The following is a 12,106-nucleotide window of genomic DNA, read 5'->3' on the forward strand; positions in this document are numbered from 1 at the left end:
AAAGAAACAGGCACCCCACCACACGGCAAAAATCACAACCCCCCCCCCACAAGAAACTAGACATCTCAACAACAGCCAGCCAACCAACCAAACAACCCGAAATCAGACCCGAAACCAAACCATGACTCAGAGGCAACCAAATGAACGAACACCATTTTCATCACACAGATGATACTTAAACACCAAGGAATATGGCCCAGCAACAACAACCAGCCAATCAAACAACCAGAAACCAGACCATGACTCAGAAACATCCGGAGAAACAACACCCACACCAATTTACATCACACAAAATGGTATTTAAAGGCCAGTGCTCTGACAGACGAGCACAATTCAAAGCGCACTGAAGATGTCCCCCTTGAATGGAGATGAAATGTTTGCAGCCAAATCACCAAGCTTGGAGATCAAACCAACAGCCCAACTACTAACCCGAGCTACTAATATTCAGACACAACTCAAGATAGACAGACGGATGCAGAATTATGTCAGAAATACACACAGTGCTCAGTTTTTTTCTGGGATTGTATGCAAAATTTCAAGACTACTTTGCCTTTTAAATGACTTTAAATGTATTTGGGGGTTAACACTATAGTACTCATGGGCTTCTTGCCTCCAATCTATGCAACTGTTGTTCAGCAAGCAATAATTACCAACCCAATGCTTGTAAATCAATATAGTAGGCTTCAAAAAAATGACATGGGCAATTATTGGTCAGTGCCCAGCACCAGTTCCTGTTGCAGAATTAGCTACTTATTGATTTGCCCAGAAAGATGAAGAATCCAAGTGTCAGTTGCCACTTATTCTACTAACTGGAGCAATGCTCCACATGATCCAAGCAGCTTGCTTGACTGTTCCAAGAAATCTAAAAGATAATGTGATTTATGCTTACAGTAATACCTTGTTCCATAGTGTTAATTCACTTTGGCACAGAGAATGACATCATCATAGCAGCCAAAAATGATTATAAATAAAATGTAGTAATCTGAAAATGTTGCAGTGCTCAAAAAAAACTGTTACAGGGATGCTTTCATACTCTCTAAATGGCTGGCACTTGTAAAGATTGTCTGAGTGGCATTTAAGCAGGGTTTCTTTTTTTTTAAAGTAATGTTCTTCTCCATTTTCCTTCCCAATAAGAGAATAAAATTATTTAAATATTTATTTTTGTTTTGATTTGGGCACACCCATATCAAAGATTTAGGAAGACTCTATATAGGGTTTAAAGTTGTTAGTAAAAACAAAACAAAAAACCCTGCTCTCTTTTGAGGTTTGTGGTGACATTTAAATAGATTTGGGCCCAGTCAAAACACTTTCCAAACATGAGTGAGAGAAGAATTTGCAATTTCTTGAGCAATTAAGCACACCATAATAAGAAAGCCTGTCTCACATCTATCAAGTCTACATTCTATATTCATGATGAAGGCTTAGATTTGGGTGAATAGCATTATTTCGTAAATATTGACTGCCTCTTTAGTATTAGACTGGGAAGATTCTGCAACAGACCTCCTGCTAGTGGATTATATTTAAAAATATTCTCCAAAGGAGTAAGAACAAGTCAGAGATGGAGGTAGTTATCACCCTAGATATCATGATGATCTCTGGAAGAATGTAGATGAATGATTGAGATATTAATAGAAGCACACATAGAATAGTGGGACCACACTAATAGCCAGGTACTCAGAGAAATTACTCTGGATAATGAGGGGCTCAGAGGCAGACATTTCACACTGTGGGACTTTGTGTTGGAAGAGATATTCTTATGGAGTTTATCTACCATATGTCAACGCTGCAAATACTGCTGCAAATACTGTATATTCGTGCTTTGACAATATGCAGAACTATCTGGTATTTTTAGAGTTAATGCAGAGCAGAAGAGGGTGGAGGGAAAAGAAACTGAAGTGAATCTTTGCCCTCCAAGTTAATTGGAAGATGTGAATCATGACCCCAAAATAGGGGAGGGGAAATGCCTGGAATGTTATGTGCAAAGGAAGGGAAATTCAGATCTTAGCATTCCACCATGCTGTGCTGACATCTCTGTAATACTAATAAAGGCTTTTTAGGTTAAAAAAATGCCTGAAAGTTCTTTGAAGTGTTTCGTTAATCAGACACATGACATCATGCTCCCTAGCCCCTAACAACATTAGATGCAATTCTGGATTGAAATGGCAAGCTCAGCTGACATTCAGCTGGTCAGAGATGGGCTTGGACCTGCAATAAATAAGTAGAGAGTAAACTATGATGAGTGCATGATGTCCAGTCTATGGTCCTAATTGTGTGTTGGACTTTGTTGGAGATTTTGTTGGTTGCATATAATGGAAGAAAGTGGAAAGTAAAGAGTACTTGCATGAGCAGATGTGTCATGTTGATGGAACTTGGTGGTTCTAATGATTAGAAAATAGCCAGTGTGTGTTAAGATATAAGAAGATTTATATCAAGTGATGAAGGGAGGAAAAAAGCAGTAATATCCTGTTTGAGGCAGATATGGCAGAAAACACTACATTTTGGAGAAGATCATATGCTACTTAAGCCCTGGTTACCTGTCAGATCTAGGGCTGAAATGCATCCTCAGCTTTCTCCAATATGTTCCAATCACATATTTATGACTGACATAGTGTTTTATAAACTTTTTGATCTCATGTACAAAAATAGAAGACTGAAATGTACAATGCTCCATGTCCCTTAATAACGCTACACTGACAGTTGAGGAACATCTGGGAAAGAATTTAATGAGATTTACTCAAAACTAAGATGGCCAATTAGGAAGCCTACAATATTATAAAGAATGGCATTCAAGTAAGCTTGAGCTTGTATCTTCTTGGGAATCTTGACTCCTAATTCCATGAAGCTTCTTCTCTCAAAAAGAGAACTACCAGAATCAGAATGGGTAATCAGATGTTGTCTATTAGTAATACACAACAGAAATCCTTAAAATTCTCAACTTTTAACCATGCTTACTGAGGTTTACAGAAGTTGCAATACAAAACAACTAGAACAGGGGTCTTCAAACTTGGCCCTTTTATGACTTGTGGATTTCAACTCCCAGAATTCCTCAGCCAGGCATGCTGGCTGAGGAATTCTGGGAGTTGACGTTCACAAGTCATAAAAGGGCCAAGTTTGAAGACCCCTGAACTAGAAGGTATCAGGTCATTTACTTAAGCTGAGAAAAAAATACAAAAAATATGAGACTAGTTAACATATTACATTACGGCATACCGTAGTTTATTTAACCATAATTTATTAAAACAGACTGCCTAGGTTCATGCTACAGGATGAATTAAAGCCAAACTAACCACATTATAGTTTAGTGGGAATCATGAACCAGGCCTATATGTCAGCTTTTCTCAACTTTTTGCCTTTACAATTCTTAACTACAGCATTCTGTTCAAATTCAGGAGCCGTCTTAAACAATCTGGCCAACACAAGACTGGAGAGAGCTGTGCCATATCTCTCAGCAGCATCCTTTATCATGGTAAGGCCCGATTTTAAGTTTTCATTCCTGCTCAATACGAAGCAGCTGGAGAGCTAGAAAATGAAAATGTCTACTTAAAGGCGGAGGAGAAGGCTTGAAAGGATTCAATATTGCCTGGGCTCTTTGTCTTAGTCAAACTTCTTCTTCTGTTACCTCCACAAAGAAGGTCTGGAAAAAAATCAGATGGATAACATAGAAAAAGACTGGAATGCAAAGGGCCCGAAAACCATGTCAACTGGATGTTGTATGCAAAGTGAAGAATGACATTTCTAGAAAACAGAGAGAAAACGGCCAGCATGGAGACTCCTCTATCTGTTGCAAAGCTAAGTATTAATACATTCTTGGTGGGCCTTTTGGGGGAGCTATCTTGCTTCCTGTTCTACTTGAATAGAAGTAGAGTTGTTACCATCTTCCTACTGCTGCTGTTGCTATGCTATGACCTCTCCCCAGCTGCACGGTGATAACAACCATCTCCCAAGGGAGGCACAGGCAAAAGATATGCAGCAGCTGGATAATTTTCCAGCAAAGTGTGCAGTAAACCGCACAGATGGGTTATTGGAGCACGCAGCACTGGGAACAATGTGGCAACCACAAGCTTTAACTCCTCAGTATAGCAGGAAAAAAAAATCTTCAGTGCAATTCGTATGGTAATAATGTTGGCACTAATGATAATTGGTCCCACACTATGCCTGGCACCATGGATGATTCACATTCAGTGGTAGGATTCCTGCCTCCTCCCACACATTGTTCTGCCGCTTCCCTTTTTCAGATAAGCCACATGGACCCACATTTACAAACTGCATGTGAATATTCAATGAGAGTTATATTAATCTGCATCTAAATTTTTATGGAAATTATGCAAATTTAAAACGAGGATGCTACCAAACACCAACCTTGGATTTTGAATGTAAAACTATGAAAGTGGAACAAACCCTGTCAGGGAGAAGAAAACCCAAAAGCTGCATGACGCCAGTTTGAAATATACGTCAGAGCTTCGTAAGAAAATTTGGCTGAAAGTACATCTTCAAGCTGTGGCAACATGGTATGTCCTGAAAAGGCGTGTTGCCTCCTCTGATCATGGCAATCACAGAAGGAAAAAAGGCCTATGTTCACCAGCTGTGATATTGGATTTCTGATCCAACAGTTCCAAGTAGCTAGCAATCTCCTGCAGGTTATATAAAATTTAGCCATCTAGCAAAGTAGCAGACAACCACTTCTCCTTAAATCGCCAACTATTTGTTTGAGCTACAATCTCCCTGAAAATGCACACACAAAGTACAAGACTTGTATCCAAGTGGCGGAAGAACTACAAATAAATTTATTTAATATATCATTTTGGAAACAAAAATAATACAAGAAGAGCACAAGCAAGGCATTTGCTCTTGGCTCAGCCAAAGCCTTGTAGTATAAGAGAAGCCAACAACTGAAGCCAGACATCAATAAATGTGGGGGTTGTACAATTCTACATTCCTTGTTACAAACAGTCACTGGAACAAATGAAAGTAGGCAGCTAACATGTACACTAAATAGGATCCTGAAGTTCTTTTCTGATTTCTTTGGAAGAGCCTTTCTTAACTTTTTATTTTACTCTGCAGGAACTCCAGAAATAATGTTCAGTCTCAGGGAACCCCTAATAATGAAAACTTCACAATACAATTCATTTCTAATCTATACAATCCACATTTTGCAATGTTTACACCAGTGTGCCAAATTCAAAAAAATAGGTGTCTTCTTTTTCAATCCCAATCTCTCTAGGAACGCTAACAACCTCTTTTAGAACCCAGTTGAAAAAAGCTGTTTTAGAATGTTTTCCTTCTTCACTATTCCCACATTCCCAGGTAAAATAAACATATACTGCTGACATTCCTTCCTTTATGATCTAGTTGACTTTTGTCTTTCTTTTCATTTTCTTTTGTTCATTATCCATAGCGCAAAATACACGCTGAAAGTTTCTTTAGGCACAAGATTGGTTTTTTTGCTGGTATTCTCCTTGCAAAATGCAGTTTATATTTAAGACTAGAGAGAAGTAATATCACAGTGCAATCCTAGTTGAACTGACTGAAATAATGCACAATGTCTATATAGCAGTGGGGTTTCACTCTCAAGAAAGTTAAGGAATTACAGCATTAGTGTCTTTATGTGAATAAACTAATTTATGGCTAAACAGATAAGCAATTTTATAAGGCCTAATCCTTTTTGCAGTCAGCAAGAATTTCACATGAGTAAACTTACAGCTTACTATAGGCCACAAAAAGCTGAAGAATCAGATTAATATAAGCAAAATTGGCACTTTCAGAGATGGCACTTCTGGAGGGCATAAAACTGAGGGAACATTGGGCTAAATTGTATGGGAAACTCTCGAGGTTGATCAGATGTGAATATGTATCCAAAATTATAACTGTGTGACTCATAAATGCATGTATCAACCAATTACAATACTCACATGACATAAAGATCCCATAGCTATTCACAGCTTGAATTAAAATGTAGACTGAACTTAATTTTCTTCAAACCTCCTACCCCCACCACCCAAAGTCTCACTTTCATAACACACAGCTGCCACAAATCTCCAAGCCTGTTTTTGTTAACCTTCTTACTGGTGATGACAAGGAAGAAGCAAGAAACTCTCCTTTGAGAAGACAGAAAAATATTAGTAAAGATGTAAGTGATGCCAGACCAAACGTTTCTGTCTGTATGGATATGTGTTCCCATAAAAATCTTGTCAACGAGACAATAACATATAGGCTAGAACAGTGATGGCGAACCTTTTAGAGACCGAGTGCCCAAACTTCAACCCAAAACCCACTTATGTATTGCCGGGTGCCGGGTAGGCGTGGCCCGCTGGGTGGGCGTGGCTACAGCGGTCATGACAGATGGTGGGCGTGGCCAGCCCGATGTTGCTCGTGGGGAGGGATGCCTGTGGGGGCCGGACAGGGTTGGGGGAGATCCAGGGGTCTCTGGCGGGTGGGGTGGTGGGCAGGAGGCTGGTTCTGTGGAGTGAGGCCAGGCAAGGCAAGGCAGGGTGGGGGTGCCATGTCACAGGGCAAGGCGAGGCAGGGGCTGGGGTGGCCGCTGCCTATCACCATCGCCCTCTGCACACAGAGGCTAGCAAGCGCATGGGTGCTGGGATGCATCCGGCCATGTGGTATCTCGGCGAGTTAGCAGACGGCTGGTTGAAGAGGACAGTTGCCATCTCCGGGGCATGGCGCACGTGCCCACAGAGAGGGCTCCGAGTGCCGTCTCTGGCACACATGCCATAGGTTCGCCACCACTGGGCTAGAAGATGTTACTACTGTGAAGTGGATCAGCACTTGGAAGAACAACAATGTTCAAAGAACAGTTATCAATCGCTCTGGGTTAACCAAGAAGGAATTTATGAGACTACTAGGAGTCTTTGCTTTGTGCTGTTCAATATTTTTAAAAATAACCAGATGAGGATGAAGAGGGGGTTCTATAATAAATCTGCATGAGACTGACATTCTGTGGTGGAATGTAGCATGGTCCCAGGAGGGAAATGTTGCCTCCCAATAGGCAAAGAGGCAGTGGAGCTTGGAATGTCTGGTAGGCAAGGGCAAAGACTGCCTTCTCCCTAGCATCATGGTGGCGAACCTATGACACGCGTGCCCATGCGCACCATCGCCCCAGTCCTAGGCCTTCAGCTGGGTTTTATAAAACCTTTTCGCTTTAGGCCTCCGCCAACATGTGCAAAAAAAAAAAGTTCAATCAATCAATCAATTTCAACTTCTTGCGGGGGGGGGGGGAAAGATCTCGCAAAGTTGGAATTGATTGATTGAACTTTTAGTCCCACCCAGTCTGCTGTTACCACCGCAGCCATGCCCCCCCAATGGGCCACACACCCCCAATGGGCCACACCCACCTGGCACCCGACGATACATAAGTGGGTTTTGGGTTGCAGTTTGGGCACTCGGTCTCTAAAAGGTTCGCCATCACTGCCCTAGCAGCTTATAGAACCGTGGTGGTGAACCTATGGCACGCATGCCACAGGTGGCACACAGAGCCCTCTCTGTGGGCACACGCGCCATCGCCCCAGTCCTAGGCCTTCATTTGGGTTTTATAAAACCTTTTCACTTTAGGCCTCCACTGCCTTGTGCAAAAAAAAAAAAAAAAAAAAAGTTTCAAGCAATCAATCAATTTCAACTTCTTGCAGGAAAAAAAAATCTCTTGCAAAGTTGGAATTGATTGATTGAACTTTTTAGTCCCACCCGGTCTGCTGTTACCACCGCAGCCTTGCCCACCCAATGGGCCATACCCACCCAATGGGTCACGCCCACCCAGCACCCGACGAGACATAAGTGGGTTTTGGGTTGCAGTTTGGGCACTTAGTCTCTAAAAGGTTCGTCATCACTGTCATAGAACAATAGTTATGCAAATAGTTGCTTTAGTCTGGCAACAGTTGTGTCTGTAAGCAAACAGCAATCAAGTAACCACTTGGAAGTAACTCCACATGCTGTTTTTGGGCTTGACACAGTTAGAAGTAATTCCAGGAAGGCATTCCCATCAGAGTTTTCTAATCTCTATCATGGCTCAAATGCCGGGATTTGGTTTAGGAAGACATAGAAAAAAGAGGAGGTCCCCTCTGTAGCGTTTGGTTTTTCACAAAGCCTTGTTTCTGGCCATTCTCTTTGATTTTAGCCAAGCCTACCAAGTTATGTCCAAATCCCAGGTTTCAATTACAAGTGAGTCTGGCATGCCACATGGCTTAGTGCACCCTAGTGAACATGATTAATCAAAGCTGCCTGCCCAGAAAATGAAAGGTAGGTCAGGAACATATCAAAATGCAAATAGGCCCTTTTCAGGGGAGTGAACGCTTAAGAGATGGAGGGAATGTGAAGCAGCATGTTATTGCAAGAGAAGAGCAAATTAAGAGAAAGGATGTCAATTCAGAAGAAAAAGAAGACACAGATGCACCTGAGCATACACAGGATCCAGGATTATAATTTTGTGTGCTGATTTCATGGGGCCACCCACATCCTTCAAACAATACCATTTTTTTCACTATTGGCCCATTAATTCATACATATGACTATTCCAAACCTAAATTAGAATGTAAAAGAAAAAGGGGATCTGATAAAATTTCATCAGCAGTTACTACTGGAAAAAAAACCTAATCCCCCAAACAACCAAAACAGGTATGCATCCATTCAAGAGATTCATAGATGGAAGGTATGGGGCTTTTATCACAAAAATTGACTATAGAGCATTACATAGACAAACTATTCAAAGGAAGTAACCTCCCACTCCACAAATCTCCAAATTGTTTATCTTAATATCTATTGCCCAACATTATTTTAGTAGCTCCCAAACTATGTTAAAATCTCAGAGTCATAATTTTCACCCATATCATACACATTTCAAGCCTCTAGAGGGAGGTGAAGACAGTCTTGGAAAAGTGATTACAGCATATATATTTTTTGCTAGCTGCAAAGGCCAAGGTATCTGAAGACATGGTGAATCTCCTGGGAAGGAGAGGTGGGGGGGGGGGAAGAGCCAATATCTCAGCTTTATTTAAGATAATTTTGCTGGAGCGCTAATTCTAAACCCTAGTCATCTGGGTTGCTTCCCTACATCAATTTTTCATGAAGAAACCTCACTAAATTCAGATGGATTTACTTTCAAGTAAACTGAAAGGATTTGGGAATGGAAATGTTAATTTATCCCTCTACAATCTTCTACCAAGCTGACACTAATGCCATTTTTTGTTTCAAAACTTTGAAAAGAATGTTCTCATTTATGCTATGGCAAAATGGAATGATTCTGCAAAAGGGAATCTAGAAGGGGAAAAGACTGAAATGTAAACGGAGGACATAATGCAAGGATCATAATTCTACCTGGCACTAAAGTCTACACATGTTTTATTGAAAAGCCACTATTTGCTCTTACAAGGACTGACTTCTCCAAAAAGAGCAGCACTGCCTTGATACTGCCTGCTCTAACTCAACAGTTTTCTGAAAATGCTGGCAGCTCAATTCATTATACCAACCCAGCTAGAAAAGCCAAAGCAAGTCCACTCTACCATCTTAAAAAAAACACCTCTTTAATTAAACTTGAAAGCCTAGAGCTGTTTTTACCTTAACTCTTCAAGTCTTCATTGTACAATATGGGTCAGTGTCACAGGCTCTGTGTATGTATTATGGTTCATTACACAGTCAGCCACATTTTTAGTCTGGATTTGGCATTTTTATCCACCTATCAAATCCTTCCCAAGGACCTGATATAGGCAGATGTTGTTTGATGGGAGTAAAGGTATCACCGCAGGATGTAAGCTGTTCCAAGTAAAGCTGTCTTCTGCAATTGACTGATAGTGATTTTGTCAATGCCAGTGGTGTTCAAATGGTACTCCAGATGTGTTATTATTATCTCCCAGTGTCAAAGCAATCCACACATTCATCAGAAGCATACTGGAGTTTATAGCAACTCTTTCCATATGCTCTGCCACTTGGTTAACCTGCGGGGGTGAGAGCACTGATTTCTCTGCAGCAGCCAAGTGCTGCTTTCTCATCCACCAAACCCACACCTATTCTTAGGCCACATCAGATGAGTGTCATTTCCAGGACCTCAGTTCAAGTCTGGAAATGGGAGGTACAATAATAAAATACAGACGACCGTTCCTGCACACGGTAAAGGACTCACTCCCCTTGGGATTACAAGTTATTCAACAGGAAGTAGCAACAGGGAGGATAAAACATGAGCAACATTTAGAATTTTTTAAAAAAAAAATTAAATGGAGGCACCTTTTTCCCCAAGACCATAAAAACATTAAAACCATCCGCTTGGCTTTGACTTGCTTTTTGATTCGTTTCCGCGGGGCCTCGGTCCGTCCTTCCGCAAAAGCCCGCAGGGTTTATCCCTGCGGCGCGCTCGGCTTCCCGGGGGAGTGATAAGCAAAGCAGGAATTACTGCCGCCTGACACTTTAATGAGGCACCGTCCTCGCCGACATTAATATTGCGAGGCCTGCAATTCCCCAGAGGCCTTTTGAGGGGGAAGCAACCCAGCGCCTGGAAAATCAAATAAATAAATCTCGGCTAAACGCCGACGAGACCGCGGGAGCGCGCGGGGCACTCACCTGATTTCCCCGGTGAGCGAACACCGGCAATCAGTGCCCTGCTTAAACGGAGGCGGCGGATGATTTATTCCTTCTCCAACAGGCTTAGATTGGGGCCGCAGCCGCTACAGGCGGTGAACGGTGCACAGAGCGGGAGCGCCAGCGGAGGGGAAGCAGCTCGGGAGGCCACCGCTCAGTCCCAAATTAATTTGAATATTTTGTCCCGTCAAGCCTATTTAGTGCCGCGTGTGGCCCACGTCCAACAAAGAGAGATGGCTGCGCTTCTAGCGGGGGGGGGGGCTGATTGGACTTGGTACGCTGCTGCCCGTCTGGCCTCGGCTTTAAAGTAAGCTGACTTCCCGGGGTGGAATAGCAGCTAAAGGAACCCCGTGCCCCCGCCAGCCACTGGTAGGCGTCCTGCGGAGAATAGAATAGATCAAAAAAGAACGGGATCGGCGGCTGGGACATCGGCGGCTGACCTGTTGGCACTAGAAAATCTTTGTCTTAAAGGCATTTGGACTCTATTCGGACACCCACAGTATGATTAAAGTGGGATGTTCAGCCCATATAACTGATTGTGTGCTATCCAGGCCTTTCAATTCCTAGCGATCAGATATAGTCCTCAACTTACAACAGTTCATTTAGTGATCGTTCAACGTTACAAAAGCACTCAAAAAAGTGACATATGACCAGTGGTGGGATACAGCCAGTTCGCACCCCTTCGGCAGAACCGGTAGCTAATTTTTTGTTGCCCAGGCCCAGAATGGACTTCCAGAAGTGGCATCCACACAGAGAACCAGTTGTTCATATATTTGAATCGCACTACTTCATATGACCATTTTTCACAGTTAAAACCTTCACAGCATTCCCCATGATCATGTGATCAAAATTCAGATGCTTGGCAACTGGTTCATATTTATGACCGTTGCTGGGTCCCAAGGTCATGTGATCACCTTTTCTGCCCTGACGAGCAAAGTCAATGGGGAAGGCAGTTTACTTAACAGAATGACTAACTGATTCATTTAACAACTGAGGCAAGAAAGGTTGTAAAATGGGGCAAAACTCACTCAACAAATGTCTCATTTAACAACAGAAATCTTAGGCTCATTTGTGGTCGTAAATCGAGGACTATCTGTATATAGATTTTCTCCATGACAATCTGTCCCTAACCTAGTGTTTCAAATCTCACAAGCGTGCCCTCACTCCTCCAGTAACTTGAGTCCATCCACCTTTCTGCTGGTCTTTCTCCTCTTTCCTTCCATTTTCCCCAGCAGTAGAGCTTTTCTACAGAGCTTTTCTTCATGTCATATAAAGTGAAGTTAATAAAAAGAGAAGGAAGCCCCAGGTAGAAATTCACCCTCTGGAAGGGAGCTCACTGAAGGACATTGCATTACTGTAGTTATTTTGTTTTCAGCTAGTCCACCTCACAACACTGTTGTTATGGGGAGAATTAGAAGGAAATCTATGAAGGGACCCTTCAGCTCCTGAATGCAAAGTGGGACATACATTAAAATAAATAAATAAATGCAGCCCAAACATCCAATCACCTATCCAATACCAATTCTTATATTGTGAT

General features: G+C 42.1%; 1 long non-coding RNA gene across 1 annotated transcript in view; it reads right to left on the bottom strand.

Moving 5' to 3' along the window:
* The window catches only part of LOC120312983, a 60,924-nt gene extending 50,026 nt beyond the window's left edge, over positions 1 to 10,898 (bottom strand). The window contains exon 1 of the long non-coding RNA XR_005558006.1: positions 10,552 to 10,898. This is a non-coding gene — a long non-coding RNA (uncharacterized LOC120312983). The remainder of the gene's footprint in view (positions 1 to 10,551) is intronic.
* Positions 10,899 to 12,106: the final 1,208 nt, after the last annotated feature.

This window comes from Crotalus tigris, unplaced genomic scaffold (assembly GCF_016545835.1).
Source record: "Crotalus tigris isolate CLP2741 ecotype Arizona unplaced genomic scaffold, ASM1654583v1 scf7180000018550.1270297659:1495590, whole genome shotgun sequence".
Lineage (NCBI taxonomy): Eukaryota > Metazoa > Chordata > Lepidosauria > Squamata > Viperidae > Crotalus > Crotalus tigris.